Below are 11,995 nucleotides of genomic sequence, written 5' to 3'. Positions count from 1 at the left end.
TGAGGATACAGTTATGGTAAAACATTTGGAAATGTACTATACGTTGCTGGGTGCAGTTATGGCAATACATTTGGAGATGTACTATACGTTGCGGGTTACAGTTATGGCAATACATTTGGAGATGGACTATACGTTGCTGGGTACAGTTATGGCAATACATTTGGAAATGGACTACATCTTGAGGGGTACAGTTCTGGCAATGCATTTTGAAATGCACTATATCTTGATGGGTACAGTTATGATGATACATTTGGAGATGAACTATATGTTGCGGGGTACAGTAATGGCAATACATTTGGAAATGGACTACACGTTGCTGGGTGCAGTTATGGCAACAGATTTGGAGATGGACTATACGTTGTGGGGCACAGATAGTGAGATACATTTGAAGATGAACTATATCCTGTGGTGCACAGTTATGACAATACACTTGGACATGGACTATACGCTGTTAGGCACAAGTATGGCAATACATTTGATGGTATAATATATACTTCAGGATACATTACTTGAAATACTGTTGGAGATCGATTATATATATGCTGTGGAGTACAGTTTTGGCAATATAGTTAGAGATAGACTATATTTCATTGGTACAGTTAGGGCACTGTAACGTTGTTTTTTTTCTTTGGAAAATCTAATATTACCTGTTTTTGACAGAGTTGCTTTCGCCTGATTGACGCCTGCAACAATACTACTAAGCTGTGGGTAAAGTTACGACAATATAGTTGGAGATGGACTATACGTTGCGGGTTAAAATTATTGCAATAAAAATTGGAGATGGACTATCTGTTGTGGGATACAGTTTTGGTAATACATTTGAAGATGGACTATACGTTGTGGGGTACATTTATGACAATATTCTTGAAGATTGACTACACATTGTGGGGGACTGCCGGAAAATATGTGGTGTCTTTGACTGCCTAGATAAGAACAGATGCCTAACCATATGTAGTTTTTACGACTTAAGTGTTATGTAACATCCTGCTAACCTTCTATTACAGAATATAGTTGCTTAGTTTTAACGATTAAATCAGTTGCTGCTTTGTGTTCAAGCTAGACAGATCTCGTCTTCGTCTCCTCTACTCCGCGACCCGAACCCTCTTCCTACATCTTGGTGCCGAGACCAGGATCGTGAGTGTCCCAGTCAAGACTAAGACATCTTCGACATGCCTACCGATCGAGCAACTCAACAGACAGAAAGCCAAAGAAATGGAAGGGCAAAAAGGACAAATTACTTAGCAACTCAACAAGGCTGAAGAGATTATTGGAAAAGAAGAACTTCTTGGGTCAAACAAAAACGTGATGGTGGCAACAATTCGAGACATGGAGAAACATATAGAAATCATCCAGGAATGCGATGAAATAATACTAAATAATAATATACACAGTACTTTGAAGAAGCGGGGGTTATGCTATAATGGTTAAAGGTCGGTTATTTTTGTTCCAACGCTTCCTAGAAAGACACAATCGCTAGTCTCAACAGACGGTCAACTTCCCCAAATTGCAGTTGCCGAAATTTGAAGGTAACGTTCTAAAATGGGCTACGTTCATTGACACATTCACATAGTCAGTAGATAAGAGCCCTAACATGGACGAGGTTGGACAATTTCAATACTTGATTGCTCAACTAGGCTGTGAAGCAGCGCGGACAGTCGAGGGCCTCCAGTTTACCAAAGCCAACTATTCAGAAACGCTAGCCAACTTGAAATAACGATATGGTCAGCCACACAAAATTATTTCAAGCCACACGAAGGCATTGTGGGTACTACCGCCACCAGATAATACGTTATCCAGCATGACGAACTCTTATGACAATCTCAAAACTTACAATCGTGAATTACGGTCACTCGGTAAAAGTGAAGACTCATATGCTGATCTACTTGTGCCAATTATGTTTGATAAAACGTCAAAACCCAGATTTCCCGCCAGCATGGCAACACAGCGTGGTCACTACACGAATTAAAGGAAGCGGTCCATAAGGAAATTCAAGCCAGACAGGTAGGTAACCCCATAGAACACTTCAATGATAATTTCTCCAGTGAAAGGTATCTACCCTCTATAACATCCTTTCATGTTAGGTACAAATTTCCTAGCTCTACGTTCGCTAAACCCATGAGATCGTTCAAGTGCCCCACTCTACACACGTTTGTGAAATCGTTGTCGGAATTGATACACGTAATGCACGTAATGCAATTGTGAAAAGAGACAGATTGTGTTTCAATTGTTTAGAACACCATAATGTACATTTCGTTGTACAATAACCTGACATGTAATCATAGACTTTTACCCCCTAGTCGTATCGTGTTTTATAGTATTATGGTTTCAATATTCGGAATTGTATGTAATATTCGAATAGTATTTCATTTTTCATTCGTCCTGATAATGTGATATTCGTTCAATTAGAGTATTTGAGTTGCGCCACTGTTTTTGTCAATTGTTATATTTACTGTTTACCGCCTTATTCGTTCAACTATTACTTTTGATTATCTATCTGTTCAACCCGGAGTGACGGGAAATGTGTGGTGTCTTTGACGCCCTAGATATAAAGATCATATAGAATATTTTATTTGACTCGAAATAATGTAAGAAATTACATAACTTATGGCCAAAAACCAACACAGTAACGCACAAATACAACAATAATAAAAATAAAAAAATAAAAAGATGTTTAACAATTAGCATACATTTCTAAGATTTTATGTATATAGACTCCTAGACTGCTGGCAATGAAACTATCTATTGAATTCATCAGTTTCTTAAACATAATCTGCTTAGGCAAACTTTGAAATTCTTTGTGCATTGAGATTGCTCTCATAAATTTGCACCTAGCAGATTCAATCTCTGGGTTACTGCAATCTAAGAAAGCATGCATCTCATTGCCAACAGCTAGATCATCACATAGCATGCATAACCTTTCCTCTGGTGGTACTTGTAAATACCTTAATTTCTCTATTGGTAGTTTATGTGCAGAAATTCTGAATTTAGTGATGGCAACTCTGTGTTTGACATTATTTACATATTCCAAATATGGTTCCAAAGAGTATTCAGATTTGAAATTGTTATATGTACGTAGCTTGTTATTTTCTTTTTTGTGTAAGGTAGGAGACCTCAAATCTTTTATAAATGTTTGCTTTAATTTATTTTCAAAACCATCAACATCATGGCCAATCTCATTGGTTTTAGTATTTTCTTGTAGTTTACGTACAAAATTTGTCCATGTGTTGCCTGTACTTTTGCTTTCATTGTTGTAGGCAGAATGCACTAACACATTACATTCATCTGTTACAATTCTGTCATGATACCTAATCATCTGTCTGCAAATATCAATGATAATAGGGTAGCTTCCAAGTTCAGCTCTTGTCACAATGTTACTTGATTTTTTGTGAACTCCTAGTATGGTTTTACAAAATTTAATGTGTAGTTGTTCAAAACAAGTTTTATCATCAAATAATTTTTGAATGAATTGTTCGTATGTAATTTCAACATTGGCTCTGTGCAATTTGAATGTGAAAGCTCTCCAGATTTCAGATCCATACATTAATATAGGCAATAACAGATCTCTTAAACATGTGTATAGCATTACTCACTGATAAATAATGGTTATGTAAATTAAGTGTTTGTTTAAGGACCCCTATTGCTCGTTGTGCCTTCATCACTAAATTTTCAATTGCCAGTTTGAAATTGCCACTACTTTGAAAGACAATTCCAAGGTAATTGTATGAATTAACAATTTGTATTTGGTTGTTCCCTAAATAAAAATCACCGTCAATCAATTTTCCCTGCTTATTGAATATAATGACCTGTGTCTTTTTTGTATTTACTTGTAACTTCCACTTGTTACAGTAATTATTAAGACTATCTAGACTATTTTGAAGCCCATTACTAGAATTTGACACTATCATAATATCATCAGCAAATAATAAACAGTTAAATAAATTATTCTCTAAGCTAACTGGATTAGAAAGGATACTATCAGAAAGATCATTGATAAAAATGTTGACTAGAATAGGACTTGAATTGCACCCTTGTTTCACTCCACAAGATTATGAGAATGAATTGGTGCAACCATGAGCAGTTTTGATAGCATATTTGGTTAGTGAATACATGGATTTTATCAAGTTGAACACTTTTCCTGTAACTCCAGCCTTTAGTAATTTGTATAGCATGCCTTCTCGCCAGACACTATCAAAAGCTTTGCGCAGATCTACAAAGCAAGCATATAGATGAGATTTACCTGCTTTGTTGACATATTTATTTATCAGTGATTTTAAAATGAAAATACTATCTGTGGTATGATGTTTTCGAAAACAAAATTGTGTATTTTTCATATAGTTTTGATTATCCAAAAATAATTGTAATCTGTTATTAATTAATTATAATATTCAGAACTTTTGATATAGAGTTTGAATGTGCAATGCCTCTATAATTGTTGACATCTGTGATGTTTCCACTTTTATGTAATGGAACAAGGTAGCTGGTATTCCATTCAATTGGAAACACACCATTTGATAAAATTTGGTTGAAAAGTCTCTTCAAGCAGGTTATTAATAAAGGGTTTGAAAACTTAAGCATCTCATTGATGATGGCATCAGGACCTGGTGATTTCCCCGTTTTGATTTTCTTAAGAGCACTATTTATTTCTTGCTCACTGATGTCCTTATCAAGATCAAGATCAGGATTAATAATTGAAGTATTATCATGCTTCTTGATTGTTTCTTTTACCTCTTGATTAGTAGTTGAATTGTGATTAATAGCATCTGAATTTATATTGAAAAGGGCAGAGAAATGTTAATCCATTCTGTTAAGGAGACTGATGGTGTTTGTTGTTTATTGGAATTATTAAATTCTTTAATTTCATTAATTGCATTCCAGAAACATGCTGGATTATTGCCTTTTAAATTCATTAAATTGTTCAATAGTTTTTCTTTAAAAGAATTTTTCTTTTGCTTAATAACCATTCTGTTTTGTTTATTTAGCCTTTGGCGCTGCATTCTAAGACTGGGGTCAAATGGAAACTTGCTTACTTTCTTTGAAGTTTCTTTTAGGTTTCTTCTAATGAACCCCAAATCATTATCAAACCATTTTTGTTTTGATTTTGTTTTGATTTTTTTAGTTGTATTTGATTTCCTATATTTGATTGTAATGGATTTTAGCGCCCTATCTGCTGCAAAATATATTATGTTATTAAATGATTTTACCATGTTTTGAATGTCATTGTTCTCCACACAATTTATCGCCAAAAAGTTTTTCATTTTTCTGGTTAACTCAGCAGAACTTAGTTGTGACATAAAATTAGATTTTGATGAGCTATGCCAAATATTTTTTTGTATGGGATCATTGAGATGTCTGAACTCTGATCATAATTATAATTAACATCAATTGCTAAAGACAAAGCACAATGATCTGATAAATGGGTTAAATTATTAACTTTAAAATATTTAACTTGAGAATAAAATTCTTTTTGTACAATCAAATAATCAACCTGGCTGACACCATTATATTGATAACATGTCACTTTTCCATTCAGATCACCTACTACTCTACCATTAGCAATTACCATGTCTGTAGTAAGACAAAGATTACATAAATATTAACCGTATTTATTACTCGTGATATCCATTGATTGTCTTTTAACACTATTCAGCAGAATGTATGGAACTTGAATCTCTGATGTTCCTTTCTCATCTCCTAGAGTATCAACTTGTCCTGCAGTTCTAGAATTTAAGTCTCCAAGGATGAATATGTTTCTTTGATTTGCAAAATGCAGAGATTCTTCAGTGATAATATCAAACATATCTTCACCTGAGATGTCATTGTTTTTATAATAGGTTGACCCAACTGGTGGGACATATAGACTACATAAAAAGAGATTTCTGTTTAAACCAAAGAAATCTTTATCCATTTTCACCCATATGGCTTCCATACATTTACTTTTAATTTTTGTTAGGCCTTTACTTAATATAGACTTGAACATAACAATTATACCACCAGATGATTTTCTAGCATTAACACTTTTTTTCTATCTAATCTAAAGTACAAATAGCCCTCTGGCACACTAACTCTCTGACTACTATCTAACCAGGTCTCTAAAAAACAAACTATATCATGTTTTTTAACAAACTCAATGATATCACTATCATCTATACTATAATTTAAGCCATGAATATTCCAAGAAGCGATTTTTAGTTGCTGCTTGAATCTGTTCATCGTTTAACCCCATGGAAAGTAAGGTCGGGCAGGAAGATAATTAGGTACAGCAGGCATCCAAGGCATAGGTGTGGGCACTGCTGAGAATGGTGGTGGTGAATGCATTCTCTGTTGATACCAGTTTGGCGTTGTCATATGATACATTGATGAATTCTCAGCCATGTAGTTACGATATGTAGTTGACTTAAGTGTTGTATAACATCCTGCTAACCTTCTATTTCTGTTCATACAAATATTAACCTGTAACAGTGTATAGTTGCTTAGTTTTAACAATTAAATCAGTTGCTGCTTTGTGTTCATACTATACACACCTAATCTTAGTCTCCTCCACGACCTGAACCTTTTCCTACAGGAACAGATATGACAATGTAGTTAGATATTAACTATACGTTGTAGGTACAGTTATGGAAATACAGTTAGAGATAAACTATGTTATGGGACACCATTATGGCAATATAGATTTACTATATATTGGGAGTACAGCTAATGCGATACAGTTAAGGTGGACTATATACTGCGAGTACAGTTATGGCAATATATTTGGAGGTGGATTATACACTGTGAGGTACATTAACGTCAGTATGGCTATAGATATAGATACATCTGTATTGCATTTTAGTCAAAATCCTATTAGGGATACGAACGCAATAAAGATAATCATTATTGTAGATAGTATGGCACCCTCAATATGATCAAGTTGAATAGTCAGTTTGTGTTAGATGCAGTTAGTGTCAGAACGTTTAGTAGAAATACAAATAATATATTAAAACAGTTCACATACCAGAAAAATACAATAATTATTGTTATTTAGTTTAGCCATGGATGTACTTAGTAGCAGAGTTGTAATACATATCAAGCTTAAAGTTAGTAGTTATTTAAGTTTTAAGTCAAGATAAAGTAAATATGACCTTGGTACTACTTGTTAAGCGTACCCATTCAAGGTCATTATGCAATGACAGGAAGTTGTAATTGATACCATGTGTTTTAACGGAGTACTGTGGTGATCAGATGCTTTGTAGACTCCGATAAACCAACATCCTGTAACAGCACTGTAACGATTTTTTTCTTTGAAAAATCCAATATTATTAAAATAATCTGTTTTTAACTGAGTTGCTTTCGTGTTTTGATGCTCGATTGACGCTTGCAACAATACTACCAATATAAGTTGTGCGTACAGTTATGGCAAAACGTTGCGGAGTCAATTATAGTAATACAATTCAGGTGGCAATACAGTTAGAGATGTGCTATATGTTGTGGGTTAATTACGGAAATACGGTTAGAAAGCGACTATATAATTTGGGTACAGATATGACAATACAGTTAGAGAAGAACTATATATTATGGGATACCGTTACAGCAATATAGTTGGAGATGGAATATACGTTGTGGTGTACATTTATGGAAATACAGTTGGAGAATGACTATATGTTGTGGGTTACAGTTATAGCAATGCAAATAGAGATGGGGAGGATGTCATAGGATTAGCTATACCTGTTTACGTATGGAACGCAGAACAACTTCCAGCTGACGTTATTTTAACATTTATCGAACGTTTTCATTACACAATCAGTGAGCGGAAACCACAGTACAATAAGACGCGTGCTTACAAAGTGGATGACTCATAATGACTGTTGATAATCACTCATTATGCAGGCAATTAGCACGTCTATATAATTAATTTTCACTTTCGTGCTTAATTCAGCTGAAATAGGTAGTATACATACAATATGAAATGACTCATTGTACGCGCGTCGATATTCAAGATTGATAAATTTAATTGGTATGTATTTTACCACTGTTATATGTGCAGTGACTAAGCTGGCTATTCATGACAGATGACAATCAAATAAAACCCCTAGTCGTGTTTGTAGTGCTGCCAACCTTGATTTGAGGGAACTATGAGTGCATTTAGCAACAGTTATTATCGACAATACACCTTTTCAGTGTACCACGATTTAAGATGACATGTTTACGTGAGAGCACAAGTACAAACGCAAGGTCACGGCCGTGTAGTACGTGTACGTATCTTACCGTGGTCGCCCAATCGGGAGTGTCGTCCTATCATCGTCACACGTTTGTATACAATTCTGATGAAAACAATTTTTTTCAAGTGTTTCGGTAGAGTTGCTCAATTGGGTCGAAAATAACGCCTCAGCTGAGATTGTATTCGCGATGTGTGATTTGCATACTAAACTTACCACAAAAGTTATCTACAAATAATTATTAACTTTTTTCAAATCAAGCAGTTACTGGATATAAGAATTACTATCATAATATTCCGTGTATATGTAATTACGGCCGGCACCACGATGACGTCAATCATTCTGATTGGCGAAATTGATTGGTTTTCAGCCAAGAATATAACTGCCAAAGTTTTGCAGCGATGACCAAGTTGCTAGGCCACCATATCTATGATCGCCAACGAAGGTGAAGGGCACAGATACTGATAAATGTTGTTGCGTTCATATCATTATTAAGACTTTAAATAAAATACAATCATTACAATTTAGATGTGCTTGAGATGACGGCCTATATCTAAGTTGATGGCACCCACATATCAAAGTATTCATACCAGACAACAACGTCCATACGTAGGATACAAGTGATGGATTTAAAGTGCAATGACCCCAACGCACTTAGTATCTCGGTCGATAAATATAGCTATTCAATTAACAAACAAGTAAATGAACAAATAAATGCATTCTTTGATACATTGTAGACATTTAGGACAAGTTATTCGTTATAATAAGTAATGTAATTTATCCAATCATATATGTACATGGCAAGGTCAAGGGTCAAAAACAGTTCAGTGACCAAAGTTATTGTGCGGCAAATAGATATACATCGAGCAAAATGTGGGTTAGTTAAATTGAATGAACAAGTCAACTCTTTAGGAACAGTAAATGTTTGAGTATTTTAAATGAGAGTTAGAATCGTATTTCATTTCGTACTTTTTTGTTCACTATACTGTTATTACTTGAGCGTTTGTAATGTATGTTATGCACCAGTTTGTCGCAAACATGTTGTATTTAACAAATGAACGGAGCTCACTCCGATTTTTTCTTGAAAGTTAAATTGTCCCCACCGATTTACTCATTCATGTGACTTTACATTTGGAAGTATTCTCTTTTACCCGACCACTCCTGTTTCAGTTCTGTTTCATTGTAATTGTTGGTGAATCACGCCAGTTTTGCCGACACCATTATCCGATCTTCTTAGTATCGTCAGAGTGATGAATGCCGGTGTTTTATATTTCCATTATTGTGTCTGCACCATGGCAATGCAATCCATATGACTCATAGTGCAGCAAATGCATTAGAATTAAATGATCCTCGAGTTGACCATCTGTTGAATGAAACTCTCCAATTTCTGACAAGTCGTCCTATTAAAAGAATACATCATTATTTTGTTGAGGGTGGTTAAATTATTATCCCAAAGAAACTCACCATGGAAAATATATACAAAGATATAACTCCGTTTAGCTCGGCAATGAATTTCTCAATGTTTTTCTTTTTCATCTGCGCATGCGTAGTTTGGAAACACAATCAATTGTATAATGAAAAGCACTGGTGTTTTGGTATCATTATTAACAGCGAACAATAAATCTTACCATGATTCTCAAAACCAACCCTCTGTCTTGGTGATATATTCCAGCCCATCAAACTGTGTTCCCATTCCTGTTTACAATTATTGGCTTTGTTCTTCACTTCCTTAGCAACGGCCCACCCTCCCCTTTCCGGCTAAATTAAATGCCACTATTTGTGTCTTCTTCGTGGATACCCTCACCTTTCAACTCGTTAACCTTGTATCGCCTATTCTCATTGTACGCTTGTCGGTTTCTGAATTACCGATACAATTTTCTCATGCGATTTGGCCCGTGTCACGTGATCTGCATTGTTACGAGCATATCTCGACCGTGGGACAATGTCTTCAAGTACGTACTAAGCCCACTTATTGTTATTTGTTTCCACTTTTCTTCACATCAACAAATGCCCTTTCTTCTCACGATGTAATCGTTTTGTTTCGCATTTATAACTAATTTATTACTGTGCCACTATAATGGAAGAGTTGACCACGTATAAAACAGTGCATACTATAGAAGTATTCAACGTAGCTATTCGTGCTAATAAGCAGAATGAGAAAATACGAGTGGCTGGAGTAGCGATTTCCAGAATACAACAATGCGTGCTGGGAGAGGGGGGATTCCAGTTGCCAATACAACCTGTTAGTGCGATTTAGATATCTGCTCCCCACTAGACATGATACATATTTTACTAGCACAACTTCAACGATTTAGATATCTGCTCCCCACTAGACATGATACATATTTTACTAGCACAACTTCAACGATTTAGATATCTGCACCCCACTAGACATGATACATATTTTACTAGCACCACTTCAACGATTTAGATATCTGCACCCCACTAGACATGATACATATTTTACTAGCACAACTTCAACGATTTAGATATCTGCACCCCACTAGACATGATACATATTTTACTAGCACCACTTCAACGATTTAGATATCTGCACCCCACTAGACATGATACATATTTTACTAGCACAACTTCAACGATTTAGATATCTGCACCCCACTAGACATGATACATATTTTACTAGCACAACTTCTACGATTTAGATATCTGCACCCCACTAGACATGATACATATTTTACTAGCACAACTTCAACGATTTAGATATCTGCACCCCACTAGACATGATACATATTTTACTAGCACAACTTCAACGATTTAGATATCTGCACCCCACTAGACATGATACATATTTTACTAGCACAACTTCAACGATTTAGATATCTGCACCCCACTAGACATGATACATATTTTACTAGCACAACTTCAACGATTTAGATATCTGCACCCCACTAGACATGATACATATTTTACTAGCACAACTTCACAGATTTAGATATCTGCACCCCACTAGACATGATACATATTTTACTAGCACAACTTCAACGATTTAGATATCTGCACCCCACTAGACATGATACATATTTTACTAGCACAACTTCACAGATTTAGATATCTGCACCCCACTAGACATGATACATATTTTACTAGCACAACTTCAACGATTTAGATATCTGCACCCCACGAGACATGATACATATTTTACTAGCACAACTTCAACGATTTAGATATCTGCACCCCACTAGACATGATACATATTTTACTAGCACAACTTCAACGATTTAGATATCTGCACCCCACTAGACATGATACATATTTTATTAGCACAACTTCAACGATTTAGATATCTGCACCCCACTAGACATGATACATATTTTACTAGCACAACTTCAAAGATTTAGATATCTGCACCCCACTAGACATGATACATATTTTACTAGCACAACTTCAACGATTTAGATATCTGCACCCCACTAGACATGATACATATTTTACTAGCACAACTTCAACGATTTAGATATCTGCACCCCACTAGACATGATACATATTTTACTAGCACAACTTCAACGATTTAGATATCTGCACCCCACTAGACATGATACATATTTTACTAGCACAACTTCAACGATTTAGATATCTGCACCCCACTAGACATGATACATATTTTACTAGCACAACTTCAACGATTTAGATATCTGCACCCCACTAGACATGATACATATTTTACTAGCACAACTTCAACGATTTAGATATCTGCACCCCACTAGACATGATACATATTTTACTTGCACAACTTCAACGATTTAGATATCTGCACCCCGCTAGACATGATACATATTTTACTA

General features: G+C 35.3%; 1 long non-coding RNA gene across 1 annotated transcript; it reads right to left on the bottom strand.

Annotated features, from left to right (window-relative positions):
- Window positions 1–9,362: 9,362 nt before the first annotated feature.
- On the bottom strand, window positions 9,363–9,982 carry LOC144354710 (uncharacterized). The gene is made up of 2 exons (XR_013421005.2): window positions 9,821–9,982; window positions 9,363–9,592 (listed from the first exon to the last, which is right to left on the bottom strand). It is a non-coding gene; the product is annotated as an uncharacterized LOC144354710 (long non-coding RNA).
- Between the last annotated feature and the right edge of the window lie 2,013 nt (window positions 9,983–11,995).

Source organism: Saccoglossus kowalevskii, chromosome 21 (genome assembly GCF_978046115.1).
Source record: "Saccoglossus kowalevskii chromosome 21, keSacKowa6.1, whole genome shotgun sequence".
NCBI classification, from domain to species: Eukaryota; Metazoa; Hemichordata; class Enteropneusta; family Harrimaniidae; genus Saccoglossus; species Saccoglossus kowalevskii.
The sequence above is the reverse complement of the archived record's forward strand: the minus strand, read 5'-3'. Positions and strand labels throughout refer to the sequence as shown.